Here is a 13,796-nt window from a genome sequence, read left to right on the forward strand (position 1 = left end):
ATGAAAGCTGATCTAAGAAGATTTGGAGCCATCAGAGTTTAGTTAGTTAAATGGTGAGAACATTGCAGTTTAGATACTTAAATAGTGAGATTGGTTTCAGTCATCAGCACTGTATATATAGAAAGAGTTCAAAGACCTCACAGATATTCAGGCTATAATAACTAACAAGGGAAGCGTTTTTTTCCTGAAGCACTATGTAAGGATAATATATTGCCAGGAAAATGATAAAAAGTTGGTTCTCTTATTCACAGATTAATACAATAGAGATGAAAACTTTTATACAAAGGAATCTATCATCTTGTCCTGTTGCTCTCTTTTCTTGTCATCATTCCATTCTCCACCATGACCCTACCTAATCCGGGCTCGCCACATTTCTCAGCAGTATCACCACATAGCCTAAGAGCATGTGTTAACTGCAGGTAGCTCACAGCTCTCATGTTTGCCCCCCCATCCAAGCCAGAGCCATCCTTCTGAAACCATGGATATTTGCTGAAAACCCGTTCTTCCTTGAAGTGGCAGTCATGGTTTACCTCTTCTTAATCATTGTGTTTACAAATTTAGATGAATGTCACTATACTAGTGACAGGGATTTTCCAAACTAAGAAAAGCATAAACATTTCCCTTTCCCCCACGAATTTTGGGCTAATTTTTTCTATCCACTGCTAATAATTTGTGATAATTAGGAAACAGAACTGAAGTAAAAACAGGGACATTTATCAATTTGGTGCCATGACTAATCAGTCTTAGTATAAATATATATTTCTAGAAAAAAAAGCAGAAGAAAAGAAGTTGGTTTCTAGCAAAGAATGCCAAACCTCCGCCAAGAAGTCCTTTGAAAATAAAAATTCTGACTATGTACTGAACATGAATGACACTCAATGCCTCTTTTGCAGACCACAACACCCGAAAGGAGAGAGAGAACAAAAGGGAATGCCTTGCCACAGAGGCAGGGTGGCATGGGGGGTATTGGTGTGGGAGGGATACTGAAATCCATGGTGGTGAAAAATGGGCACTGGCGGAGGAATGGGCATTTGATCATTGTATAATCGAAACCCAAGCACAAAAATTTGTAAATGTGCAAATGTACATCATGGTGTTTCACTAATAAAAATTTAAAAAAAAAATAAAGTAAATTTTTTTTTTGTCTGCGAGAGATCAGCAGATGGGAACCTGAGTGAAGGCAAAAGATTAAATTGGTTGACTTTTATTTTTCCTTGAGTATATTAATTTGATTTTGGAGTCAATTTATATGAGAGTTCATCAAGACACAGAAATTTTTAGCGCTTCTCTTGTTTAAAAGTATAGTGATAGACCATATCTCTATCTCACATTATTTTTATTTCTGATAGTTCGACACAAAAGATACGTCAAAATCATAGATAAATGTAAATTATTTAAATACTTTTTTGATTATGTAAAATTACCTTATAGAATTACATTATAGAATTTCATAAATTTTAGGATTATGCAGAATCAACGTGCATGTATCATATTACACTCACTACTGAAAGGCCTACTCTGTCATTCACCATAGTTCAGTTTTTCCACTTTGATTATACTTCTCGATCTGGTAACTAAATAGTCTCATAGTTCTAAAATTTGTTTTTATTGCTTTGAAAAGATCAAAATTATGCAATTTTCAACATTGGATGAAACTAGAGGATATCATGCATGTAAAGTTAGCCTTAAGGAAATGAACAGATACAGAGAGATTTTTCTCATACGTGGGATGTAAAGACACACAGCAAGGTAGAAACAAAGGTTCAAGAGCAATGTAAGGGGAGAACTGATCCACACAATTGAGTCAGGGGATTGAGAGTGAGGGATTCTGGGGGATTGGGGGAGAGGGAGGGTTTATTCTTTGAGAGAATGAGGAGTGAGTGTCATGTTGGAATTATGTGTATGAGAAACCATTCTTAATTGAATTATAAATCATAGAATATAAATAATGTTTTAGACGTTTGTCTGTCTCATTTTATTCTTTTAATTTGTTTTCTCCATATGCCACATATGCATGAACTTGTAGGATGCCTATCTTTCTCTGCCTGGTTTATGTCACTAAACATAATTTCCTCATGTAATCCATTTTATATACAAATAATAAGAAGATTTCACTTCATACAACTGAATAGTATTCCATTGCTTTACCACCTTTCATTTTCAAAATTTGTGGTTTAAAAGATACAAATATTTGTTTTAACAATGCTCTGGTGTTTTAAAATTTTTAGTTTAGTGAAGCTAAATAGATTTTACTGAAAAACACTCAGAAACTTGTGAAACAGGTGTAGGGTGGAATGGAATATTTGTTCAAGCGAGAACAGTCATTTAACAAAGCAAGCAAAGAGAGACATAGAGAAAGGAAGCACGGTATTTCTTCTTATGAGAACAAAAGCTTGAGGAACAAGCCCACTCTGGTAGTTTAGGAATAAGTACTTGGAGTGGTATGAACTTTACCTTTGCACTTTAGGGGAGAACCTGAGTGAAAGTATTAGAAGTACTTTCAGGAGCATGATAAACTGGAGTCTGCAGTTGGAATGAGGTGGGTAGAGAGTTCTTTGGGGAGATCTGAACTATGGAGAACAGTAATATTATAACATTAATGATAGTATCTTACCGTGGGATTCCAAAAAATCTGTAACAGTGGCGTCAGAAATGATAACATTCTTAGGTATTTGGATTTCCTGTGGAAACAACGGGAAAGCTGAGTTTATGCTCTGGATGCCTCCACCTGAAACAAGGTCAACAAATCATGAATGAAAAATTACAAGTTACATGGATCAATGATTCTGATCTCAGTGGAAGGCTAGCTTTCGGGTGGACAATTTCTACTGATGGCCTGATGTAGATTCTGATCCTCGGACATGTAACAGAAAGGAGGTAGTGACAGGTATCCTCAGAAGTGAAGCCTCTGAGACAGAATTCATTCATGACAACTTATGGGTTATCAAAGTTTGCTCATGGCTGCTACCATTATAACATGCCATTCAATGGTTCTGTGGTTTCGATTTACTGTGTCAATGTAAACATGAAGTTTCTAAATCGAAGGTAAAAATCTGAGGCCCTCAAGATGATGAATTATGGAGAGGGGGGGAGCTGGAGCGATAGTTCAGCAGCTAGGGCATTTGCCTTGCACACGGCATACCCAGGTTACATTCCCAGCATCCTGTATGGTCCCCCCAAGAACCATGAGGAGTAATTCCTGAGTGCACAGCCAGGAGTAACCACTGTGCATCGCCACGTGTGACCCAAAAACGCAAGAAAATGATGATCTGGGATTGATCCTTAGCATTGCAAACAGCATTATTTTCTAATTTTTAATTTTTTTTCTTTCTTTCTTTCTTGCTTGCTTGCTTTTTTGTTTCCCTTAGCTTTAATGTCATGAAGGGATCTTCCCACATTTTTCTCCATATATCTTAAGAATTCCGGTATGATAGTGAGGTCTTTAAGACATTTGATCTGACTTTGTGCCTGGGACTATAAAGAGGTCTGAGTTCATTTTTTTTGCATGTTGCTGTCCAGTTTTCCCAGCACCAGTTGCTGAAGAGACTTCCTAGCTCAACTTCATATTTCTTGAGCATTTATGAAAGATTAGGTAATAATAATCTGAGGGCCAGCGTCAAGACATTTGACTATATTCCATTGATCTGAGGCCTGTCTTTATCTGAATATCATGGTATTTGGATGACTACAACTTTGTAGTAGGGATTGAAGTTGGGGAAGGTGTTTCCTTCTTCTTTTTACCAAAGATTGCTTTAGCTCTTCATGGGAGTTTATGGTTATGTATGAGTTTCAAGAGTGTTTAATCTATTTATTTGAAAAATGTTATGGGTATCCTTTTAGAAAGTGCATTAAATCTTTATATAGCTTTGGGGTGTATTACCATTTTGACAGTGTTAAACCTCTCAATCCATGAGCATGGGATGTGATTCCATTTCCTCATATACTCTCTTATTTCGTGAAGTAGTGTTTTGTAGGTTTTTTTTTTGGTACAGTTCCTTAACATTTTTAGTTGATTCCAATATACTCGATTTTCTGAGGTATTATTGTGAATGGGATTGTTTTTCTCTATCTCTTTTTTTCTCTTTCATTATTAATATATGGGAAAGCCATGGCGTACCAGATATTGATTTTGTAATATGCTACTTTACTAAACAAATCTATTGTTCCCAGGAGCTTTTTTGGAGATTCTTTGGGAATTTCTAAGTATAGTATCATGTTATCTCCAAATAGTAAAAGCTTGAGTTCTTCCTTTTTTATATGGATGCCCTTGATATCTTTTTTTTTAACGAAATCATATGGCAAGTACTTCAAGTACTATGCTGTATAGGAGTGGTGAGAGTGGGTAACTTGGTTTGTGCCTGATTGTATTCTGGAATTCTATTTCATTGATTTCTGCTCCAAGCCTTTAGTTTTCTCCCCGTTGAGAATAATGCTTGCTGTGTGTTTGTGGTAGTTTGCTTTGACTATATTGAGGAAAGTACTTTCAACTCCCATTTTGTTGAGAGTTTTTCATCATGAATGGGTGCTGGATCTCATCAAATGCTTTATCTACATCTATTGATATGATCATATGACTTTTATCTTTATTTTATTGAGATGGTGTATTCTGTTGATTGACTAGAGAATGTTAAGCCATCCTTGCATCCCCAAGCTAAACCTACTTGGTCATAGTGTGTGATCTTTTGTTGAGTTTCTAGATTCTCTTTGCTGGTATTTTCTTGAAAATTTTTGTATCTGTATTCACAAAGGAAATAGGTCTGTAATTTTCTTTTTTTGTGGTGTCTCTGTCGATTTGAGTATTAGGGTGATCTTTGCCTCATAGAAACTATTTGGGAGTATTTCTGTTTCTTCAATTTCCTGGAAAATCTTAAAAATGTTGGAAGCAGTTCCTCTTGAAAGGTTTGAAATAGTTTACTATTGAATCCATCTGGGCCCTGGATTCTGTTTGGGGGTATAATTTTGACGATCATTTCAATTTCCTTGTTAGTGATAGGTTCAATTATTCCAAATCTTCTTAGTTCAGCCTTGGGAGGTAATTGGAATCCAATAATTTATCAATTTATTCAAGAATCTCTCATTTCCTGCTGCAAAGATTCTCAAAATAATCTCTGATGATCCTATGGATTTCTGTACTTTCTATTAGGATACCCCTCTTTGCATTTCTGATTCGATTTATTAGAATTCTTTCTCTTTGTTTCTTTGAGAGGCTTCTCATGGTTTAATGATCTTATTTATTTTCTCAAAGAACCAGTTTTTGTTCTTATTGGTCTTCTGGATTGTATTTTGGGATTCTAGCTCATTGATGTCTGGTACAAGTTTTATTATTTCCTTCCTCCAGCCTAGTTTGGACTACTTTTGTTGGTTATTTTCCAAAATCTTGAGCTCTAATTTATTCATGTAAGCCCTTTCTTTCTTCCTGATGAATTCTGGCAGAGCTATAATCTTTCCTCTTAACACTGCTTTTTCTGTGTCCCACCAGTTCTGGTAGCTCGTGTCCCCTCATTCTCATTTGTTTATGGAAACTTTTTATTTCCTCTTTGATTTCTTCCCTAAGCCAACGATTGTTCATTACTTCCCTTAAAGAAAATATTTCCTTGCTGAGCTTCAGTCTGTTTGATCTATCGAGAAGTGACAAAGAAGTGTTGAAATCTCCCACTAGTATTGTGTTACTATCAATGTTTTTCTATAAGTCTATTAGAAGTTGTTTTAAAGTATTTTGCTGGTCTGTCATTAGGATCATATACATTGAGGAGGGTGAGTTCTTTCTGATGTACATATCCCATGATCATTAAGAAATGACCTTCACTGTATCTGATAATCTTTAGCTTGAAGTCCATGTGGTCTGATACTAGTATGGCCACTCCAGCTTTGTTGAGGTGATATTTTCTTGAAAACTTGTTTCCCAGCCTTTTACTTTTAGCCCATGGATGCTTTGATTGTTCAGACATGTTTCTTGCGGGCAGCAGAATGTTGGGTTCAATTTTCTAATTCATCTTCCTATTCTGTGCCCTCTGAATTGGCACATTTAGTCCATTGACATTGAGAGAGATTGTTGTTTTGGGGATTTGTGCTCTCTTTATGTATAATTTTTGTACTTGTGTGGATTGTCTTAGCTTAAAGTATACCTGTTAATTCTTCTTGCAACAAAAATATGGAATGCTTTACAAGTTTGCATGTTATCTCTGTGCAAGGACCATGCTCATCATTGTATCATTTCCATTTTAGTATATGTGTTATCAAACCTAGTAGGAGTAAATTTTTCCATATTTTTCGCTTCTTATTACTTTGAGTGTTGTCCTTCCTCACTCCTATGGCAGACAATGATTCCTAATCAAGGAATCTATTTCATAGCAGCATGAATAATAAATAGATTTAGAACTTTAATGTCCCAGAAATAAAAATGTGGTTTTTACTATATTATCGTTTACCATACTCTAGGCATCAGTTTTACAAAATAATTCTTTTGGAAGATGGTATATGAGTTTATTTAATGTTGTTCCCTGAATCCTTCATTAAGAACATTAAAATAGAGCCTTTTGCTGTTCTCACCTCAGTCCTGTGTACATCTCCAGGAAAAGGTGAATGGTGTTGTCTGCACTTTGACCACCTTGAATGTATGTAGGATTTTTCTCCTGAAGGATGAGGTGAGGATCATATTGATGATTTCATTCCACCTTATTACAAGTTCAACTTGAACGGAAGGTGAGACTCATGAGGCTCCTATAAAGGACAGAACAAAGGGTCTCAGTGAAGTTTAATGGCCAACTCATATTAACAACATAGATGACTCAAAGTGACCTGTGTGCATCTTTGTGTGTAGTGAGTTTCATATCTACTGATAGTGATTGTCAGTCATGACACATGGGCAAAACAGACCTGTAATTAAAAATCTAGTTCTCTGAGCAGAGTGGGGTCTCTGAGGTGATTGAACAAGTGTGTAGTAATTTATTACTAAGCACATAAGTATTTTGAATGATGTGTACTTTTCGATCTAAAATTAATTCCAAATATGTCTAAAATGACAGTGCCCTGACCTCACACCTGGCTTTTCTCACCGAGGCCACTTGGAGGTGCCGGAGTGAGTTTCCCTCACCGCCCTGATTAGAGCCCCGGCAGCTGAAGACCTCTGCAACCAGCCATAGGTACGCTTAAGACCACCCTTCCCAAGCTTGAAGGAGCCTCTTGCATGAAGGAACTGGAAGAGGAACCCAGATGTGCGGGACCGGGGGATGAGATCTCCATGACTGCTCAGATCAAGACTGTGCCCCCTCCTTCCAAATCCCCCATCTTCTAATAATTAAGTGCTACAACCACGAACTGCTCCTGGATCCATGTAATGCCATCAATGGCCAACATCCAGAGACTGGATCTTATTTAGAAGACAGCAACTCTGATAGTCCAGTTCTCACTCTCAGAGGACCTGGTAGGCTTCTGTGAGTATTTTGCCCGCATGGCGGAGTCTTTGTTTCTGGTCACTGTTTCTTTTGAGGTACAGAAGCTGCTTAATTTAAGATAGTTTCCTTTGTTTATCTCTGTTTCCAGTTGCTTGTCAAGTGGCGTGTTATATTTGAAGATACCTTTAGCTTCAATGTTGTGGAGGGATTTGCCGACCTTGTCATCAATGAGCCTGAGGGATTCTGGTCTGATGTTGAGTCCTTTGACCCATTTTTATCTGACTTTTGTGCATGGTGTTAGGTAGAGGTCTGAGCCATTTTTTTTTTTTTGCATGTAGCTGTCCAGTTTTTTTCTGCACCGTTTGTTCAGAAGGACTCTCTTGATCCACTTCACATTTCTTGCTCCCTTGTCAAAGATTAGATGATTATATATTTGAGGGTGTGTGTCAGTATATTCAATCCTTTTCCATTGGTCTGCAGCTCTGCCTTTGTTCCAGTACCATGCTGTTCTCATTATTATCGTTTGTAGTAGAGTTTGAGGTTGGGGAACGTGATGCCTCCATTGTCTTTTCCCCAAGAATTGCTTTAGCTATTCGTGTGCGTTTGTTTTTCCATGTGAATTTCAGGAGTGCTTGATCAATTTCTTTGAAGAATGTCATGGGTATCTTTATAGGGATCAAGTTGAATTTTTACAATGCTTCGTGGAGAATTGCCATTTTGACAATGTTAAATCTCCCATTCCATATGCAGTATATATGTTTCCATTTCCTCGTGTCTTTTTTAATTTCCTGAATATATAGGTCCTTTACCTCTTTAGTTAAGCTGATTCCAAGGTTCTTGATTTTCTGTGGCACGATTGTGAATGGGATTGCTTTTTCATGTCACTTTCTTCTCTCTCATTACTTCCATATAGAAAAGCCATAGACTTTTGGGTATTGAGTTTATAGCCTGCAATTTTACTATAAATGTCTATTGTCTCTGGGAGTTTTTCGTAGAGATTTTAGTATTCTCTGAATATAGTATGATATCTTCTGTGAATAGTGAGAGATTATTTCTAACTTTCATACATGAAAAACCCTTAATATCTTTTTCTTATCTCTTTTCTCTTTAAGTACTTCCAGTACTACATTGAAGAGAAGTGCCAAAATGAATTTTTACTTAGCACATTCTGTCTGTAAATTTCTATGCTAAGAACGGTGGAAGAAACAGTGATATCTTAGTAATTTACAAGTAAATTATGAAGACAGATAACTTAAAAGAATTTCGTTGTATAAATTTCAAAATGTGTAGCTTTTATTAAATATATTAAGAATAAATCGTAGGTCTTGATTATACCATGAAGATTATTTTCCTGTTAGAAGTTACCCTTCTAAAATGCAATAAAGAGACACATTTTGAAAATGTTGATTATTCGTTAATTCAATCAATGTATGTTAGTAGTCTGGTTGTGCAATGCCTGCAGGAATTCAACCTGTACACTCAGGTGAGTGCATCAACAGTCTGATTGTGTCTTCATGCTTCCCGATAACCTCAAATGGCCACTGTGCCTCTGGCTGGCTCCCAACAACTCAGGACTACGTTTCCCGAGAAATTAAACTCCCGAAAGATATGTGGGAGCCATGTTAACAAACCACCCCAGGCTCAGCTATACAAGCTAATGGATTGGTCTTGTTTCAGAGACCCATAGACAAATCTGGAAGATATCAACAGCCACAGTTAACCTTGGACCTGCAAAAGGCTGAAGACACTAGGGTAAATCAGAGGGAGGCAGGTTAGTTTGGTGCCCACCCAACCAGAACCCAGTGCAGCCACTAGCTCCCACAATCCAAAATCGCCACCATGCTCTCCTCTGGTTTCCATCGTCTCAGGATGGCTCTCACTGAAATATAACAGGTGAAAATTCGGATATGCGGGTTTTGTGACTGAAATCTCCAGGCTTTCTCTGGGCAGGATGGGCATCCCACCCCCACTGCCCTGTACTTACGGAAGCCTCAGCAGTCATTTCCATACCTCAAAGCTACTCCAGGCTTACCTTCCTGATAAAAATGCTAAATTACTTGCACAAACATGATGACCTCTTAGTACCTGTATGAGACCCTTAATGCACAAACTAAAAAGGAGACAGAGAGAAAGAATTAAAGAGCCTGCCATAGAGACACACTGGGGGTGGGTGTAGGGTGCTGGGGGATGGTTTTAGGGAACCAGGAATATTGGTTTTGGGAAATGTACACTAGAGGAGGAACGGATGTTGGATCGTTGTATGACTGGAAGCAAATTATGAATAGATTTGCAATGGTCTATCTCACAGATATTGGATAAAACATTAAAAATATATATCCTTCATTTGTACCTCAGAATACTGATGGATCTTTAAAACCCAGCATATCTATTTTTGTGCTCTCTGTAGGAAAAAAATGTTAATCACCTGTGTGCCAATAGCTTGTAGAAAGCTAAACGCAAAGATATATCAATGACTGTCTTTGGCATGAATACTGTAATTGCAGCTATGTTATGTTTTAGAATCAGTTCATGGACAAGACGTCAAGAGGAGCAGTGGCAAAGTGCATCAATGTTGAATGGATAATGTTTCAGGAGCTTGCAAGGGAGATGGGAAGATTTGGCATGAGTAAAGGGAAGAAACAGAAGAGTGAAGTACTAATAAGTATCGTGAGAAAAATGCAAGGGAGGACATTTCCTGGCAAGTGTCACACTCTGTTGAGATTTGGGTGAGGATAAGTATTAGAAAGTATCTTTACCATTTAGTGGTAAAAAGGTAACTTTGATGGGTGTATATAAAATTTACTTTAACGATTAGAATTACCAAGAGATACAAAGTTACAAAGTTGCTCATAATTGAGTTTCAGTCATCTAATGTTCTAGAACCTTTCCAGTATATTGGGGCATTTTTGAAGGAATATCCCTGGTGCGAAGACTAGGGCATCTGAATCTTAACACATTTCACCAAATATATGATCTGTACTCACATGATTTACACTGTCTCCCTCCCCTGCTCTTTGATTTATGTTTTCATGCAATATTTCCTTGTGAACCTCACCTCAAGTGAGGCTCCCTAATTAAGACAAGTACATGTTTCTGGGGCACTACATATTTTTTGGTTGCTGGGAGAGTCTGTAAAGCAATGCTCAGGAGGTGTGGGGGCCCCACAGACAATTTTCAGAAAACGTGTCCATGGTGCTTGGGGTCCTCTGAGGCTATATAGCCTTTGATACTCTGGCAATCAGGTGGTGCTGGGAGTCAAATTGAGTGCATGTGACACAAGTTCCATAAGCACTACACTATCTCCTGCAGCCCTGGGTATTAGAATTATGTCAGCATTCTGAGGTCCTCCCTTTTGTCACAAAGAAGAGACTTGTGCAGGAGAAAGTGGAAGAGACTTTAGGGTTTAGCTAGGTTGACTGAGTATCTGGTGATACCATTAAGATTGGAACATAAAGTAAAAATAAAACAAGAGCCCCGTGCCTTTTCCCGCTGAACTCGACACCCTCCACAGGGGTACACCTGCGGACAACACCTGCAGCAGCTCCTTTGGACTATCCATCACCTAATCAGCCCTCCCCTCCAGGTGGGTAGAGGGAGCACCACTCCTCCACTCCTCACCCCCAGCCCCCCACCTTTTCCTGCAGAACTGGACACCCTCCAGCAGGGGACACCTGAGGCAGCTCCATGGGATTTTCCATTGCTCCTCCTACATTCCAGGATCCTGGGTGGGAGTGACCCTGGGATGGGCCAGGGGCGTGGCCACCATATAGGGAGCGTTTCCTCCCAGAAGTGGGCGTGGCCTTCTCCCGGGTGGCCAGCCACAGTTATATTTCCCAATCTGGGCTCTCAGGACTTTCATCTCTCACTTTGTCGCCTAATACCGACTAAAAATTTCTGACCACCTCTACTAGAATACAACAACATCCCACTCGCCTACTCCATTTATAACAAAAGACCTGTATGAAATGTGCTGTACAAGCTCAAAACTAAAAAGTACCTCCTCCCAAGCGCAAATCTCCACCACAAGGAGAATATGTAGAAAAGAATCCCGAATCGTCAACCGAGGTTTTCCACAATTGCACTCTCTTTGATAAAGAATTCCAGGATAAAATGCAGAGGGTGTTCAAGGACCTACTCAAAGAATCAATGGAAGAGATATCCAAAGACTAAAAGAAGAAATGAAAAAAACAATAGAAAAGAGAGCCAAGAAAATACAGGAAGAAAAGAGAACAGAATTTTAAAAAGCTACAAAAAGAAGATTCACAAATAAAGGATTCAGTGGATGAAATTAAAAACTTAGTAAGTGCCCTTAGCAATAGGATAAGTGCAGTTGAAGTTAGGATCAGCGAGCTTGAAGGTGAGTAACAGAAATCCCACTGGGAAGAACAAGCAATAGCAAAAGACCTCAAAATGGCTCTAAGGAGAATCAGAGACCAAGGGGATGACGCCAAGAGGAACAACATTAGAATCATTGGAGTACCAGAAGGACAGGGAAACAACCCCAATGAAAAAGCTAGAGTAAAAGAAACCATTGCTGAAAAGTTCCCAGAGTTAAGGAAAGCAGACATTCAGATCCAAGGAGCCAGAAGGGTACCAGCTAAAGGAGACCCCAGAAAAAACACTCCAAGCATATCATAGTCAGAACGATGGATGCTGTGGATAGATACACAGTATTACTAGCAGCAAGGTCAAAAAAGGAAATTACATACAAAGGAGCACCCCTTAGATTCACAGCAGACCTATCAGTGGAAACCCTCAACACCGAAGGCAATGGTGGGATATAGTGAAAAAATTCAAAGAAATGAACGTCTCACCGAGAATACTCTATCCAGCAAAACTCCCACTCAAATTCGATGGAACGATACACCACTTTTTAGATAAACACAAACTCAGGAACTTCATACACTCAAAACCAAAACTAAAAGAAGAACTAAAGGGGCTCCTGTAAGAAAAGAAGGAAAACACGTGTAAACACAAACAACTCCTACAGGAAGATGGCACAAACCCCCATGACAATACTCTCCCTTAATGTCAATGTCTAAATGCACCTACTAAGAGTCACAGAGTGGCAAAATGGATCCAGAAACTGAAACCAGCATTCTGCTTTCTACAAGAAACTCATCTGAACAATGAGAGCAAACACAGTCTCAAAGTGAAAGGATGGAAAACAATCCTGCAAGCAAACAGCTCCTTCACAAAAGCTGGGATGGCCACACTAGTATCCGACAACATAAATGTCAGGCTGCAAAACATTAGAAGGGACAGTGAAGGCCACTTTCTCTTCATCAAGGGATACATACAACAGGAAGAAATCATACTCTTAAATGTATAAGTACCTAATGAAGGAACAGCTAGATACTTAAAACAACTGCTAACAGATTTTAAAGAGGACAGTGCTAGCAACACAATAGTAGATGGAGACTTCAACATCGCCTTATCACCTCTGGATAGATCAACAAGAACAAAACTCAGCAAGGAAACATTGGCTTTGAATGAAGAAATAGAAGAGAAAGGACTTATAGACCTATACAGGCTTTACACGCCTCAAAGAAAGAATACACATTCTTCTCCAGTGCTCCTGGAACATTTTCCAAAATCGACTATGTGCTAGGCCACAAAACATACCTCAATAGAATCAGGAAGATAGAAAGAGTACCAACAATCTTTTCAGACCATGATGCACTGAGGATAGATGTGAATCACATACAGACACGGACAACCAAATCGAACAACTGGAAAATAACCAAGTCACTGCTGAACAATGTGTGGGTCAAGAAGGACGTCAAGGAAGAAATCAAAAGATACCTGGAAACAAATGAGAACGAAGACACGAACTACCAGAGCTTATGGAATGCAGCTAAAGCCCTATTAAGGGGAAAATTCATAGCTCTGCAAGCATATCTATGGACGGAAGAAAAGATGCACATAAGCAACTTATTTCACAGCTCAAGATCTTAGAAAAGGATCAAGAAAAGGAGCCTAAATCGGACAGAAGGACAGAGATCATAAAACTTAGAGCAGAAATCAACGACATGGAAACCTAAGAAACAATCCGAAAGATCGATGAAACCAAGAGCTGCTTCTTTGAGAAAATAAACAAGATAGATAAACCACTAGCAACACTCACAAAGAAACAGAGAGAGAGAGAAAACTTATAAACCGAATCAGAAATAAAAATGGCGATATCACAATGGAAACCAAAGAAATTCAAAAGATCATCAGAGACTACTTTGAAAGTCTGTATGCCAAGAAAAAAGAGAAGTTAGAAGAAATGGATTAATTCCTGGATTCCTGTAATCTCCCAAGAATGAGTCAAGAGGATATAAAATACGTGAATAGACCTAGTCATAAAAATGAAATTGAAACTGTAATCAAAATTCTTCCCAAAAACAAAAGCCCAGG

At 38.4% G+C, this 13,796-nt stretch overlaps 1 pseudogene; it reads right to left on the reverse strand.

Moving 5' to 3' along the window:
* Nucleotides 1-6,145: 6,145 nt before the first annotated feature.
* Nucleotides 6,146-6,242, reverse strand: LOC130016094 (uncharacterized; annotated as a pseudogene).
* Nucleotides 6,243-13,796: the final 7,554 nt, after the last annotated feature.

This window comes from Sorex fumeus, unplaced genomic scaffold, assembly GCF_029834395.1.
Source record: "Sorex fumeus unplaced genomic scaffold, SorFum_2.1 ptg000146l, whole genome shotgun sequence".
Classification (NCBI taxonomy): Eukaryota; Metazoa; Chordata; class Mammalia; order Eulipotyphla; family Soricidae; genus Sorex; species Sorex fumeus.